Source organism: Astatotilapia calliptera, chromosome 14, assembly GCF_964374335.1.
Source record: "Astatotilapia calliptera chromosome 14, fAstCal68.1, whole genome shotgun sequence".
NCBI lineage: Eukaryota > Metazoa > Chordata > Actinopteri > Cichliformes > Cichlidae > Astatotilapia > Astatotilapia calliptera.
Window position 1 is genome coordinate 29,669,170 of NC_137435.1, and position 16,765 is coordinate 29,685,934.

General features: G+C 39.0%; 1 pseudogene across 1 annotated transcript in view; it reads left to right on the forward strand.

Annotated features, from left to right (window-relative positions):
* The first annotated feature begins 529 nt into the window (after positions 1-529).
* LOC145419934 (polypeptide N-acetylgalactosaminyltransferase 17-like) overlaps positions 530-16,765 on the forward strand; it is a 29,621-nt pseudogene continuing 13,385 nt past the window's right edge. Inside the window, exons 1-3 of the transcript XR_013901192.1 lie at positions 530-579; positions 1,335-1,493; positions 5,012-5,186. The product of XR_013901192.1 is annotated as a polypeptide N-acetylgalactosaminyltransferase 17-like (transcript). The remainder of the gene's footprint in view (positions 580-1,334; positions 1,494-5,011; positions 5,187-16,765) is intronic.

Consider the following 16,765-nt stretch of genomic DNA (forward strand, 5'->3'; position numbering starts at 1 on the left):
CGAGAACTGGACTATATCAGTGGCAACAGGTCTTACAGCATTATGAATTCATATTTGACATTTTTGGTTCAAATAATTGTTGATATGACTCCAACAGAGGGTGTTTACATCCATCTGTAAAACACGATGAAGGCTCTGCCAGTGGTGTTGGGAATCTTGAGAAAGCTGATGGAAATATGAACCAGATATTAAGATTTTCATTAATCATGCAGTCCCAGCTGAAAAGCATCTAGTTGGAAAAGGCATATTTTTATTCATTACGACAATGATCCCAAACACACGGTGAATGCAGTAAACGTATACCTAGATCAGTCATGGATTGGCCTCCCCAGAGCCCAGACCTCAACATTTATTAAAGCAGTGTGTTCCGGAAAGAGAGAGTCCAGGCTATGTTCGATAGTAAAGGTGGCCATACCAAATATTGACTTTCAAGTACATTTTTGCCTTATGTACTGTATTTCCATTTATGTTTGCACGTTTCAGTGAATTGCTCTGCCTATTTCCCATTTTCCCAGCAGAATATAACGAAATGAGGATGCCTCAAGACTTTTGCAATATTGTATCAGAAGGAGAAAAAAGGTGACAAATGTCCCAGTTCTTCGTGGTTAATCTTGTTAATGTTGCCTTCTGTTTTCTAATGGTTTCCTGCCAAAAACCCTAAAAAAGTGTTCTCCAACCTCGTGAATTGAAAACACTGGATTTGTTATAGAATAACTTCTAATTAGCTATTATTTCACAGAGGAAATAAGATAATCGATAAAAGAAAAAAAGACGTGAAAAGGAGACAATAAAAGAAGCCCCTTCCTTTCCCACATGTGCTAAACTTAGAGCCAAAGCCTCACCCTGCCGCTTTCCGCTTCATTAGAGCTGTTTAAACAAAACAAGTTTAAAATAGGGTTTCTATCTGAAACAGCACATGCAGTTAAAAGGCCAATGTGGAAAATAAATCCTTGTGATTATAGTTGAACAGGAAGCAGCACTTGCTCTGCCTTTCAGCCCCATTGAACAAGACGTCAGCAGCTCTATGGAGGTAGTTTAGTCTTTTTTACAAATTCAAAATTAAATATGCGAGCACTCAAAAATTAAGGTTCACTGAGAAATGTCCTCATTTTTTAAAAAGAAAGGCATATTCCTTGTTATTTAATACAACATTCAATTGATCAGAAATGTTAGAAATCATGGTAAATGGGCTCATCAATACAAAATCATGATTGTCTTTTTAATTGTATAACTTTGTAGACTACTTTTCCCAAACCATCACTCTAGTGCTCCACTGGCACCTCGTATTACTTAATGCAAGTAGTTTACAGGTGTTGTGTCGTGTCTTTCTACAGATGTAGAAAGGTCAGCTACTCAAGAGACCTTCCCCAAATCTCCCTCATCTTCATCTTCGTCAACGAGGCTCTGTCGGTGATCCTGCGCTCAGTCCACTCAGCTGTCAATCACACACTTGCTCAAGGAGGTCATCCTGGTGGACGACAACAGCGATGACGGTCAGTATAGATTAAATATTTTCTTCAGCTAATACCAAATAAGAAGAGTGGCTTTTTCGCCCTCTGATTAGAAGATGGTTTATAGTGAGTGAAACACAGAATTTCCATCTAAAATCCACTGAGTCATCAGCAGGATTTCTACTGAAAGCAACAAAATACACATCAAATTGTCATTCAGCATCCCAGAAATAATTATCTTATACAATAAGTGTCATGTAACCTGAATATAATTATATAATTAAGTTTTATATTATTATAAAACTGAAACTAGTGAATAACCTTTGCACTGTCCTCTTCCTGCTGTGACAAAACAAATTTCCCACGTGTGGGACTAATAAAGGTTATCTTATCTTATCTTATCTTATCTTATCTTAAAAAGGTGGCGCGGTCGTTGATGCTCAGGAAGCAGTAGACCCCCGTTGGTGTTGTTTAGAGTGAGTTGGAGCTTAAAACAGCACCGCAGGGAGCTGAGTGAGAACTTTTATGTCATCTCTCTATTTGCATGTGTGCTTCTGTATTTCTTTATTTATCAACTGTGTTGTTGTGGTGATGAATTTGTATGTTTTTTATGTTTGTTTTCAGCTTTTGATAGTGTAGCAGTGACAATAGTTGGCATACATTAGTGGTTATTTAGGATAGGATGAGCTAATAAGCCATCATGTCTTTGTATTTTGCTAGGAAAATGGGAAATAGATGCAGCAGTTTACTGAAACTTGCAAACATAAGATGCCAGATGCATCTCTCAGGTTGTGTGTCAGTTTTGTGTTATTTCTTAAGGACACAACTTTCAAATTCTGTTCGTCTGCTGTAGATGTTTTTATTTAAGCTGCCAGTTCTTTTGTCCTCTACTTGTTTAGTTTCTTGACATATGTCAAGTTTTTGGCTAATAGCTCTTTGGTAATCACCTTGCTGGTGTGTTATCGTTGTCATTTTTTGTGCAGGAAACAAATTGTGTATTTGTGACAAGCTGCTGGTAATGTGCCAGTAACGAATTTGTCCCTTGAGTTAGGTGCCTTTATTATGTGTGAATGATTCATAGGAACAAACAAATAAAGGACTGCACTGAAAATTATGATAAAATGATGTCCAAAGAAAAATTTGAAGGAGCTTCAGAAAGCCTGAAGAACGTGAAATAAATTACAGAATTAAAAGACAGTTCGGTTCCTTGGAAGCAAAATGTAAAGACAAAATGTTCACACATGGCTCTATGCAACTAAATAAGAGCTTTAGGATTGTCTGAAAGTATTTGTTTGGGTTTTTGCTCGTAATTATCTGCTCCACTCTATGTTCACCTGTTCCTTATTACCCGGCTGCTCTAAAGTGATTTCTGCCAATCTTTGTCAGCTCATCTGTGAGCTTGTTTCACTCATGCGCTCTGCAACAGTCCCTCATGTTATTCTCTGCTTCACAGGTTTTTTACTCATTTTCCACCCCTTGGGCTTTGTTCTCCCAATATCAGCTTTATTTAAATAAGCTTTCTTTATGGTGGTTTTGCTGATTTTCTGTATTCATTTGGAAAAGCTTACAAACCTAACACAAATAATTGGGGTATAACCCTCAATCTCATTGGGCCTGTTTGAGTGCACATATGTCAATGAACTTAAAAAGGGCTAGTATGTGCACTTTGCTAAAGAAATGCTTTGATTATATATATATACAGTGAGTATATTTTCATAGGTACAGTGGGGCAAAAAAGTATTTAGTCAACCACCGATTGTGCAAGTTCCCCCACCTAAAATGATGACAGAGGTCAGTAATTTGCACCAGAGGTACACTTCAACTGTGAGAGACAGAATGTGAAAAAAAAATCCATGAATTCACATGGTTGGATTTGTAAAGAATTTATTCGTAAATCAGGGTGGAAAATAAGTATTTGCTTGGTGTGCAAAAATCAACTGTGGGAGCAATCATCAGAAAATGGAAGACATACAAGACCACTGATAATCTCCCTCGATCTGGGGCTCCACGCAAGATCTCATCCCGTGGGGTCAAAATGATCATGAGAACGGTGAGCAAAGATCCCAGAACCACACGGGGGGACCTGGTGAATGACCTGCAGAGAGCTGGGACCAAAGTAACAAAGGTCACCATCAGTAACACACTACAACGGCAGGGAATCAAATCCCGCAGTGCCAGACGTGTTCCGCTGCTGAAGCCAGTGCATGTCCAGGCCCGTCTGAAGTTTGCCAGAGAGCACATGGATGATACAGCAGAGGATTGGGAGAATGTCATGTGGTCAGATGAAACCAAAGTAGAACTTTTTGGTATAAACTCAACTCGTTGTGTTTGGAGGAAGAAGAATACTGAGTTGCATCCCAAGAACACCATACCTACTGTGAAGCATGGGGGTGGAAACATCATGCTATGGGGCTGTTTTTCTGCCAAGGGGACAGGACGACTGATCCGTGTTAAGGACGGAATGAATGGGGCCATGTATCGTGAGATTTTGAGCCAAAACCTCCTTCCATCAGTGAGAACTTTGAAGATGAAACGAGGCTGGGTCTTCCAACATGACAATGATCCAAAACACACCACCCGGGCAACAAAGGAGTGGCTCCGTAAGAAGCATTTGAAAGTCCTGGAGTGGCCTAGCCAGTCTCCAGACCTCAACCCCATAGAAAATCTGTGGCGGGAGTTGAAAGTCCGTGTTGCTCGGCGACAGCCCCAAAACATCACTGCTCTCGAGAAGATCTGCATGGAGGAATGGGCCAAAATACCAGCTACTGTGTGTGCAAACCTGGTAAAGACCTATAGTAAACGTTTGACCTCTGTTATTGCCAACAAAGGTTATGTTACAAAGTATTGAGTTGTATTTTTGTTATTGACCAAATACTTATTATGTAGTGTGAAGCGCTTTGGGGTCCTTAGGGACTAGAAAAGCGCTATACAAATGCAGGCCATTTACCATTTAGTGCTTAGTGGGTTGCCCTTTGTGTTCTTATCATGTTGTTTCACACAACCAATACTAAGGCTTGATGTGAGGTTTATAAAGGAGTGCAGGCTGCCAGTGAGAGAAGTGAGACAAAAGAGTTGTCATACTGGGAATGGTTGCTTAAGCTCACTCTGCTGTCCTTTCATATTTATCGACATGAATTCCAATTATTGTGATTGCATGAAAATAATTATGCAAGCTAGGCATAATGTGTCAGGCTTTGATTGTTGCTGCCAGAGGGGACTCTGGAACAGCATTTTTCTTTTTTTCCTCCTTTCTTCAGTAAAGAGGGCTGCAATGGATCTGATGTTAGAGAAGCTAAGAAAAAAATACAAGCACTTTCTTTAGCATGTAGGGATTCTTCTTAAACTCGCCAACTTAGCTGCAATGGTGATATATTCTTTTCAGGCTTTATTAGTCCTGACATCAGATCAAATACTGGAAAACTCCAGCTGGCAGACTGTTCAAGGATAGATGTGCAGATTATAAGCTAAACTGCAGATTCAAAGATCAACTAAAGATCAGTCTTTATAAGCATTTCTGACTTGTTTTGTTTGATGTGTTATCTTCATTTTCTGAACTGTAGAGCAACTGAAAGGTCCACTGGAGGAGTATGTGAACAAACGCTATCCCGGCCTGGTGAAGATTGTAAGGAACCAAAAGAGAGAGGGATTGATCAGGGCCAGGATCGAGGGTTGGAAGGTAGCCACTGCTGAGGTGACAGGATTTTTTGATGCCCATGTGGAGTTCACCCCATCATGGTGAGTGGGTCCTATCATCTAGCGGGAAGCACGGTGTTATTAACAGTCAGGAGTGAATTTTTGGTATTTGGAAAAAGGCTTATTTTAGTGTAAATTAAAGTGAAACACAGCATTCAAAAACAAAAATGACATGTACTCAAAATTAAATCTGGAAAAAAACATATCTTTGCCAAATGTATGAACATTGGAATAACTTATAGAGAGATACTCCCATACGGTTTATGACAAAATTTAATCCAAAGTGATTGATGGCCCTAATCATGACCTTTTGACCTCCCCCCTCCCCCCCGGAAGCGAGTAATGACCGTGACGAATTGCATCCGGAGAAGGGGGGGGGGGCGGGAACCCCCCGACATCCGGAGAAGGGGGGGCGAACCCCGGAAGCGCGCCATCTGTCGCTAAGCGTGTCGAATTGCATCCTGAGAAGGGAGGGGGGGTAAACCTCCGGAAGCGCGCCATCTGTTGTTGGGAAAAAAAAAGAAAAAAGTTTTTAGAGGGAGGAGAATAAAAGCAGAGAGGAGGAGTTCACAATTTCTAAGCCTCAGACACACAAGATGGATTTCATTCTGCAGCCCAGCAGCTCTCCTGTGTCCGATGAGATCTGCTCTCCCAAAGAAGAAGGCTTTGAATATGCCATATTCAATTACAGCATATTTACTAAGGAAGGCCTCGATCCGGACCTTATGACACTTCCGGAAATACTCCGGAATTGTCTAGTCATTTTCAGACCTGATGCGTCATGTTCCATATACATGAGGGGAGGGGTTTGGTTCCTGAAGCACAGCGGTGATGCAGCAGCTGATTTTGTGCTGTATAGAGAGACAGAGCGGCAGCTAGTTTTCCGCAAACTCATAGTCTGAATTCTGTTTCAATATTATGACGATTTTCTCTGTATTTCTTAATGGGAATAAAGAGTGACTTCCTGTAGAGATTTCAATAGTATTTTATTTTCCTATAATACAGACGCAGTAAAAAAAACCTTTAAGATGATCTGCCTAGCAACAAATTGCATTTTTAGGCTACACCATAGCTTGTGATGAAAAGAAGAACTTTCTATCCGCTTGTAACCTACAGGCTGCCTACCCCGTATGTGTAAAAATGAATAAATATCCCTTAGTGAATACTTTTCTTTGAATACTACTTTTCCTTTTGAGAATCCCTTTTACAAGGGACTGAAAAAACAAACCATAATTGCCGTGACAGGCGATCTTGTTTCACACACACACACACACACACACACACACACACACACACACACACACACACACACACACACACACACACACACACACACACACACACCGCGGGTCAAGGAGGAGTGAGATATCAGATATCAGTTTTTTCTCAATGCTTATAACCTATAACGCGCCCCCCAAAACAATATTATTATTATTAAAACATCTATAAGGTAGGTTTTGCGCAGCCTGCTCCTTGTCAGACCAAAGTTTTTTTCTTCATTACTTTTAGCTACTTTTACACTGGGTTTTCTCAATAGACAGAAAATGAAAATGAGGAGTCAACAGCCGATATTATCATTGCTTGTAACCCGGTAAATAATTTCGTACATCTCCCCATAAAATAAGCCTTAGTGGAAAAAAGCTCATATTCGAATAAGTTTATTCCCCTCTGTGGGAAAGAGTTTTTTTCTCAGAGTCAACCATGAGGCGAGTTTTGTCAACAGCAATTGTCCATTTGGTAAAACAAATATCCGCCTCTAAGTCGTATTTTACCGTTGCAGAATGTGGAAAACAGACAGCCCTCACAGGAGGCACCCAGGGGCCCACCTCACACACCATAGTTAAAATATTTAAATTTCAACTAAATTTGTAGTAATGATCGGATTTCCTCACTTATCTACACCACACTCCTTGATTTCTTATCGTTTCTTATCGTTCCTCTGTCCCTTAATAGAAACTATCCTCCCTTTCAGTTGTCTTTTGCACTTCCATATCGCAAAGCAGTTACTGTAGGTTATTTTCTGCTTATGCATTAATGTAATTAATTAACTTATTTATCCTTAAGTACGGTAATGACTTGAGTTCTAATGCTTTTTGTCTCTTGAGTTAGCCGTCAATGTGGGATTTTTTTACCCTTTTGTTCAGTTAAAGCTGCCTTTCATTCTTCAACGCAGCTTAAACTCTAATAGGTAAGCTTTCTTGTAATTTCTTAGTTCTGCAGGCTTCTTGAAAGACATCCGAGACTCTTCTTTGGATGCTGGATGCCTTTTGTTTTGTTTTCTGTCAAGATGATCCCACACTGCTTCGATTATCTTGAGGTTCGAACCCTGGAGAGATCAATCCATGACTGATGCGTTGTTTCATCCAGGCATACTTTGACTACAATGGCAGTATGTTTGCGATCATTGTCGTACTGAAAGTTGCTGCCAATCAGACATTACTTGGTATTACATGGTCGATCAAAATCTGGTGGAACTTTTCTACATTCATAATTTGATTAATTTGGATAAGAGCTCCAACAACACTGGCTGAAATCCAGCCTCAAAGCACGGTAGAGTATCCACGCTGTGTTAAAGACGGCTATAGACATTCACTGTTGTATCTCTCTTCGGACCTCTTCCATGCATATTTCAAATTTGGATTCATTACTCCATAAGACATATTACAGCTGATTTCTTTTTCCAGTCAATTTCTTGTGTAATTTGGCACACCTCAGCCTTATTTTTCTCTGTTCTCCTTCCTTAAGAATGGCTTATTAACAGCCACCCTTCCAACTCAGATAACTTTTGATGAAATGTTTACAGCACTTGAGTTACTCGCCACGGCCATCCTAAATGCTAAGAACACTAAACTTTAATTCTAAATTACGTTAACCAGAAAAAACAAGCCAAAGTCGAGATGTTGCTGAGCTGACCTGTGCTATGCTATGCCTTCTAAAGCACGTATAATGTAAACAGAACTGGTCTTTGCACAGAAGCCTGTGGAGCTTCATAATTAACCTCAGTGTGTGAAGAGCACTCTCCATTTAATAATAGCTGTAATAAAATGTTATGGCCGACGGTGTTAAACGCTGCACTTGGGTCTAGCAGGGAAGATTTCAACTTTTCAATACGAATGAAGGCTGAAAACTGATTAGATTAATGTCTGATGATCTTTTCTGTGCTTCTTCAAGTTTGTAACACCAAACATATTAAAGGATGATGTAAGGCTCACAGGAAGAGTTTAATTAGACACACATTTACTATTTTCTTTATACTCTTTCTTTCTTGACATGTTTAATATGATTACTATCAGAGGAGAAAATGACCCTTGTGTAGTTTAAAAAAGTTTTATTTAATCAAACTGTAATGTTGTTGAACTCTGACGGACGTGTCTTTTAATCTTGTCAACAAATCCTTAATCATCTAAATCTGCCATTTATCATCTAGTAAAATGTTCCCTCTGCTTCTGCTGCACATCTCCCCGGACACTCTCCGCTTCACCTGTCCTGTGCAGGTGGTCCAACCCCTGCCTGCCTCCTTAAACTGGGGTGTTTAAATCTCTTTACCTCTGTTGTGAACTTCACACAAAGTTTGTGGTAACAAAATCAAACTGACGAGGATCTCGTTTGAAAAACACACACTCACGAGACAAAATAAAAACAGACTGCTCAAAGCAAAAGCAGAGCCCTCACAGCTGGTAGTACAAAACACAGCGACAACATGCGTATTAGATACCCTCAGTGCCAGAAGCATAAATATGAAAAAATGTGATCACCAAGAGTATCCTAACAACGGCGTTGAGGTGGGTGTTACAGTAAAAAAAAAAAGTAGCCAAATTTTCATCTGAAAATGTTGAATTTTAGTAAAAACAATGCTCTGTAGTTTGATACTGTCGTTACAGACTAAGCAGATGTTTAAAGCCTTCGGACGCTCATTTGAAACGCACTCATTCTCCTTATCAGCTGGAAACATTAAAGCCGTAAAATGACTTTTTCAAACGGATAAAAACTATTGAACAACAGCAATGTTGAGCCTGTTCCAAAATTTGGATGTACATGTGTTGAAGGTGTGGGTCTTGTTGAATTATTAAACATACATTCTTTAATTTTTCGAGCCACAAAAACAACAACTTTTAATTTTCTTCTGCTTGAGTATCGGCCTCGGGTAGCTCTACTTATCATTGCTCAGTCAGTTGTCTGTTTGTGCTACTTTTTTAAGGAGCAGCGTATTATTGGTAAGGGTGACTTTATGTGTTTAGCTACTTAAGTGGAAGTACTGTGGATAGTTTTACCTTACATACATAGATCTACCAATACAGCTTCTGAGGTAACTGTTTACAAAATGTTATAATCTATTCAAAGGTTCTTTGCAATTTTACATTGATAAACATTATCCTTAACACATTTGGCCCACATAAAGTACTATGGCCATCACACTGTCATTTAGAATTGTTTAAATAACTCCTGTCTTAAGTCCTTCCATCAAAAAAAAAAAAAAAAAAAAAAAACTTTTACATCACAAAATGTTAGAAATATAAGTCGTTCATAACAAACTGAAAGGTTGGGAGTTTAAAAATCCAAACCGATGGAAGAATCAGAATCAGAATACTTTATTGATCCCTGGGGGAAATTATTTTTTGTTACAGTGCTCCATTATAAACCAACATTAAGACAAGACAGACAATACACTAACTAAGAATAGTACAATATATACATATATATACATACATACATACATACATACATAAGTCACTCATAAATAAATAGCTGGAAAAGAAACATGTGTAGCTGTAGCAGCAAACAGTGTGTTAAGTGGATGCGTTGTACAGGGAGATGGCCACAGGCAGGAAAGATTTCCTGTGTCGTTCAGTGGTGCTTTTCGGTAATCTCAGTCTCTCACTGAACGTGCTCCTGTGACTGACCAGCATGTCATGGAGTGGGTGGGAGGTGTTATCCAACATTGTCTTTATCTTGGACAGCATCCGCCTCTCCGACACCACCTTGAGGGTGTCCAGCTCCATCCCCACAACATTGCTGGCCTTACGGATCAGTTTATCGAGTCTGTTGGCATCTGCGACCCTCAGCCTGCTCCCCCAGCATGCAACAGCATAGAGGATCGCACTGGCCACAACAGACTCATAGAAAACTCATAGAAAATAGGAAGCAGAAGTAGAAGACTATAACGTCTCAGAGCACACGGTGTCTATTATTGTGTAGACATGTATAAATAAGAGCTTAATAAAGATGCTTAATTTCTTAAGAAATAAACAGGTGGAGTGATCTTTATCAAAAGTGGATGTTGCATCTGTGGCTAAACCACTGTACCCAAAAAAACTTTAAAAATCTACTGTGTGTGAGGCTGTGTAAGTAAAGCTTGCCCTTCACACCCGCGTGTAATAAACCATTTGTTGGGGGGTTGTGGATTTGGCACCTCAGCATTGTGAAAGTGGGGAAACATGTTTCTGGCTGTGCATAAGATTTCTGCTTACAAATTAGAATCTCAGTTCTAAATGAAATTCAGATGTTTTTTTAAGTATGGCTAATGTATTATTTGACTTCTAAGACACACACACACACACACACACACACACACACACACAAAAGAACAACACAGAGAAGAAGAAGAGGGGGTCGTTTTACTACGCATCATAAAAACGCAATCATTCATAACATGGACAGTGAGAAGTAAAACTCGTCGTCTTACCACATGTTATATTCTGTAAACTTAAAATAATCCGCAGAAATTAGAGTTTAGTGTTTTAATTCATCTATTAAAAAACACGAGTCAACATTACTGAAGTGACGCTTTAACGATGCGTCTTATCATCGTGTTTATGATGATAAAACATGTTCTCTCGTTAGTAGATGTCTGCGCTGTCACTTGTCACGAAAATGTTCAGAGCCAGGGTTCCTCTTTAATTACCATTGATCGTTAATAGGGTCACAAAAGATTTGTCGCATTATCCCCATAAACAAAATGCTTTTATAGAAATCATTGTGATACAAATATTTAGATTCTTGATTCACAATGTGCACGAACTCAAAATCTTTAGAGGTTCATATTTACTGATACTGTCGTGACCTTCCTTCTGTGATTGGATTTTCACTTATTGTCGGCTTTACAGTCACATAAAATTCATTCCAATTTTTTGCCTTTGCTTCAATTAAGGTGTTTCTTTAAATCTACAGCAGCTCCCTTTTCAAAAGGTTTACTGACATAGTAAGGAAGTAGCTAGGGAACTCGGTAAGTATGAGCAACAACAGCTTAGGGACTGTTTCTACAATAAAGAGGAATTCATCATCATCTGCAGTTCATCAAAAAAAAAAAACAATTCAGCAGATCCTCAAAGTATGGATACAATCTGTTTTCAGCTGTAGAGGTACGCTTCACGTACTTATCAACATGCAGTTTAGAGGCTTGCATTAGAGTGCTTTGGTACTTGGACCTCTTTTATTTAGCACGGTTATACCGTTGTGTATTTAGCTATATAAATATGCTCAAGAGTCTATCGTATGTTTGTCATGCAATTAAAAATTCAAAAATATAATTTTTAAATCAGTAACTTTGCAAATTTAGCGCGGACCCTCACCCCTCCCTCCGGCTCCCACGGCCCCGCTGTCACCGTAAGACTCATACTCTTCCCCCCACGTATGCTGCTATTGATCGTTGTCAGTTGTCAGTAAACCTTTTGAAAAGGGAGCTGCTGTAGATTTAAAGAAACACCTTAATTGAAGCAAAGGCAAAAAATTGGAATGAATTTTATGTGACTGTAAAGCCGACAATAAGTGAAAATCCAAAAAACGCCTCCAATCCTAATGATCTCCCCCCCCCCCTCTCCCTCTCTCTGTGTGTGTGTGTGTGTGTGTGTGTGTGTGTGTGTGTGTGTGTGTGTGTGTGTGTGTGTGTGTCCTCACAGAAGGAAGGTCACGACAGGAGCTTTTTTCAATCAGTTTTTACAAGAAGTGTAGCTCATACAATGGTATAAATGTATTATTTGCGATACTTTATAAATATGAACCTCTAAAGATTTTGAGTTCGTGCACATTGTGAATCAAGAATCTAAATATTTGTATCACAATGATTTCTATAAAAGCATTTTGTTTATGGGGATAATGCGACAAATCTTTTGTGACCCTATTAACGATCAATGGTAATTAAAGAGGAACCCTGGCTCTGAACATTTTCGTGACAAGTGACAGCGCAGACATCTACTAACGAGAGAACATGTTTTATCATCATAAACACGATGATAAGACGCATCGTTAAAGCGTCACTTCAGTAATGTTGACTCGTGTTTTTTAATAGATGAATTAAAACACTAAACTCTAATTTCTGCGGATTATTTTAAGTTTACAGAATATAACATGTGGTAAGACGACGAGTTTTACTTCTCACTGTCCATGTTATGAATGATTGCGTTTTTATGATGCGTAGTAAAACGACCCCCTCTTCTTCTTCTCTGTGTTGTTCTTGTGTGTGTGTGTGTGTGTGTGTGTGTGTGTGTGTGTGTGTGTGTGTGTGTCTTAGAAGTCAAATAATACATTAGCCATACTTAAAAAAAACATCTGAATTTCATTTAGAACTGAGATTCTAAGTTGTAAGCAGAAATCTTATGCACAGCCAGAAACATGTTTCCCCACTTTCACAATGCTGAGGTGCCAAATCCACAACCCCCCAACAAATGGTTTATTACACGCGGGTGTGAAGGGCAAGCTTTACTTACACAGCCTCACACACAGTAGATTTTTAAAGTTTTTTTGGGTACAGTGGTTTAGCCACAGATGCAACATCCACTTTTGATAAAGATCACTCCACCTGTTTATTTCTTAAGAAATTAAGCATCTTTATTAAGCTCTTATTTATACATGTCTACACAATAATAGACACCGTGTGCTCTGAGACGTTATAGTCTTCTACTTCTGCTTCCTATTTTCTATGAGTTTTCTATGAGTCTGTTGTGGCCAGTGCGATCCTCTATGCTGTTGCATGCTGGGGGAGCAGGCTGAGGGTCGCAGATGCCAACAGACTCGATAAACTGATCCGTAAGGCCAGCAATGTTGTGGGGATGGAGCTGGACACCCTCAAGGTGGTGTCGGAGAGGCGGATGCTGTCCAAGATAAAGACAATGTTGGATAACACCTCCCACCCACTCCATGACATGCTGGTCAGTCACAGGAGCACGTTCAGTGAGAGACTGAGATTACCGAAAAGCACCACTGAACGACACAGGAAATCTTTCCTGCCTGTGGCCATCTCCCTGTACAACGCATCCACTTAACACACTGTTTGCTGCTACAGCTACACATGTTTCTTTTCCAGCTATTTATTTATGAGTGACTTATGTATGTATGTATGTATGTATGTATATATATGTATATATTGTACTATTCTTAGTTAGTGTATTGTCTGTCTTGTCTTAATGTTGGTTTATAATGGAGCACTGTAACAAAAAATAATTTCCCCCAGGGATCAATAAAGTATTCTGATTCTGATTCTTCCATCGGTTTGGATTTTTAAACTCCCAACCTTTCAGTTTGTTATGAACGACTTATATTTCTAACATTTTGTGATGTAAAAGTGAACCATGTTTTTTTTTTTTTTTTTTTTTTTTTTGATGGAAGGACTTAAGACAGGAGTTATTTAAACAATTCTAAATGACAGTGTGATGGCCATAGTACTTTATGTGGGCCAAATGTGTTAAGGATAATGTTTATCAATGTAAAATTGCAAAGAACCTTTGAATAGATTATAACATTTTGTAAACAGTTACCTCAGAAGCTGTATTGGTAGATCTATGTATGTAAGGTAAAACTATCCACAGTACTTCCACTTAAGTAGCTAAACACATAAAGTCACCCTTACCAATAATACGCTGCTCCTTAAAAAAGTAGCACAAACAGACAACTGACTGAGCAATGATAAGTAGAGCTACCCGAGGCCGATACTCAAGCAGAAGAAAATTAAAAGTTGTTGTTTTTGTGGCTCGAAAAATTAAAGAATGTATGTTTAATAATTCAACAAGACCCACACCTTCAACACATGTACATCCAAATTTTGGAACAGGCTCAACATTGCTGTTGTTCAATAGTTTTTATCCGTTTGAAAAAGTCATTTTACGGCTTTAATGTTTCCAGCTGATAAGGAGAATGAGTGCGTTTCAAATGAGCGTCCGAAGGCTTTAAACATCTGCTTAGTCTGTAACGACAGTATCAAACTACAGAGCATTGTTTTTACTAAAATTCAACATTTTCAGATGAAAATTTGGCTACTTTTTTTTTTTACTGTAACACCCACCTCAACGCCGTTGTTAGGATACTCTTGGTGATCACATTTTTTCATATTTATGCTTCTGGCACTGAGGGTATCTAATACGCATGTTGTCGCTGTGTTTTGTACTACCAGCTGTGAGGGCTCTGCTTTTGCTTTGAGCAGTCTGTTTTTATTTTGTCTCGTGAGTGTGTGTTTTTCAAACGAGATCCTCGTCAGTTTGATTTTGTTACCACAAACTTTGTGTGAAGTTCACAACAGAGGTAAAGAGATTTAAACACCCCAGTTTAAGGAGGCAGGCAGGGGTTGGACCACCTGCACAGGACAGGTGAAGCGGAGAGTGTCCGGGGAGATGTGCAGCAGAAGCAGAGGGAACATTTTACTAGATGATAAATGGCAGATTTAGATGATTAAGGATTTGTTGACAAGATTAAAAGACACGTCCGTCAGAGTTCAACAACATTACAGTTTGATTAAATAAAACTTTTTTAAACTACACAAGGGTCATTTTCTCCTCTGATAGTAATCATATTAAACATGTCAAGAAAGAAAGAGTATAAAGAAAATAGTAAATGTGTGTCTAATTAAACTCTTCCTGTGAGCCTTACATCATCCTTTAATATGTTTGGTGTTACAAACTTGAAGAAGCACAGAAAAGATCATCAGACATTAATCTAATCAGTTTTCAGCCTTCATTCGTATTGAAAAGTTGAAATCTTCCCTGCTAGACCCAAGTGCAGCGTTTAACACCGTCGGCCATAACATTTTATTACAGCTATTATTAAATGGAGAGTGCTCTTCACACACTGAGGTTAATTATGAAGCTCCACAGGCTTCTGTGCAAAGACCAGTTCTGTTTACATTATACGTGCTTTAGAAGGCATAGCATAGCACAGGTCAGCTCAGCAACATCTCGACTTTGGCTTGTTTTTTCTGGTTAACGTAATTTAGAATTAAAGTTTAGTGTTCTTAGCATTTAGGATGGCCGTGGCGAGTAACTCAAGTGCTGTAAACATTTCATCAAAAGTTATCTGAGTTGGAAGGGTGGCTGTTAATAAGCCATTCTTAAGGAAGGAGAACAGAGAAAAATAAGGCTGAGGTGTGCCAAATTACACAAGAAATTGACTGGAAAAAGAAATCAGCTGTAATATGTCTTATGGAGTAATGAATCCAAATTTGAAATATGCATGGAAGAGGTCCGAAGAGAGATACAACAGTGAATGTCTATAGCCGTCTTTAACACAGCGTGGATACTCTACCGTGCTTTGAGGCTGGATTTCAGCCAGTGTTGTTGGAGCTCTTATCCAAATTAATCAAATTATGAATGTAGAAAAGTTCCACCAGATTTTGATCGACCATGTAATACCAAGTAATGTCTGATTGGCAGCAACTTTCAGTACGACAATGATCGCAAACATACTGCCATTGTAGTCAAAGTATGCCTGGATGAAACAACGCATCAGTCATGGATTGATCTCTCCAGGGTTCGAACCTCAAGATAATCGAAGCAGTGTGGGATCATCTTGACAGAAAACAAAACAAAAGGCATCCAGCATCCAAAGAAGAGTCTCGGATGTCTTTCAAGAAGCCTGCAGAACTAAGAAATTACAAGAAAGCTTACCTATTAGAGTTTAAGCTGCGTTGAAGAATGAAAGGCAGCTTTAACTGAACAAAAGGGTAAAAAAATCCCACATTGACGGCTAACTCAAGAGACAAAAAGCATTAGAACTCAAGTCATTACCGTACTTAAGGATAAATAAGTTAATTAATTACATTAATGCATAAGCAGAAAATAACCTACAGTAACTGCTTTGCGATATGGAAGTGCAAAAGACAACTGAAAGGGAGGATAGTTTCTATTAAGGGACAGAGGAACGATAAGAAACGATAAGAAATCAAGGAGTGTGGTGTAGATAAGTGAGGAAATCCGATCATTACTACAAATTTAGTTGAAATTTAAATATTTTAACTATGGTGTGTGAGGTGGGCCCCTGGGTGCCTCCTGTGAGGGCTGTCTGTTTTCCACATTCTGCAACGGTAAAATACGACTTAGAGGCGGATATTTGTTTTACCAAATGGACAATTGCTGTTGACAAAACTCGCCTCATGGTTGACTCTGAGAAAAAAACTCTTTCCCACAGAGGGGAATAAACTTATTCGAATATGAGCTTTTTTCCACTAAGGCTTATTTTATGGGGAGATGTACGAAATTATTTACCGGGTTACAAGCAATGATAATATCGGCTGTTGACTCCTCATTTTCATTTTCTGTCTATTGAGAAAACCCAGTGTAAAAGTAGCTAAAAGTAATGAAGAAAAAAACTTTGGTCTGACAAGGAGCAGGCTGCGCAAAACCTACCTTATAGATGTTTTA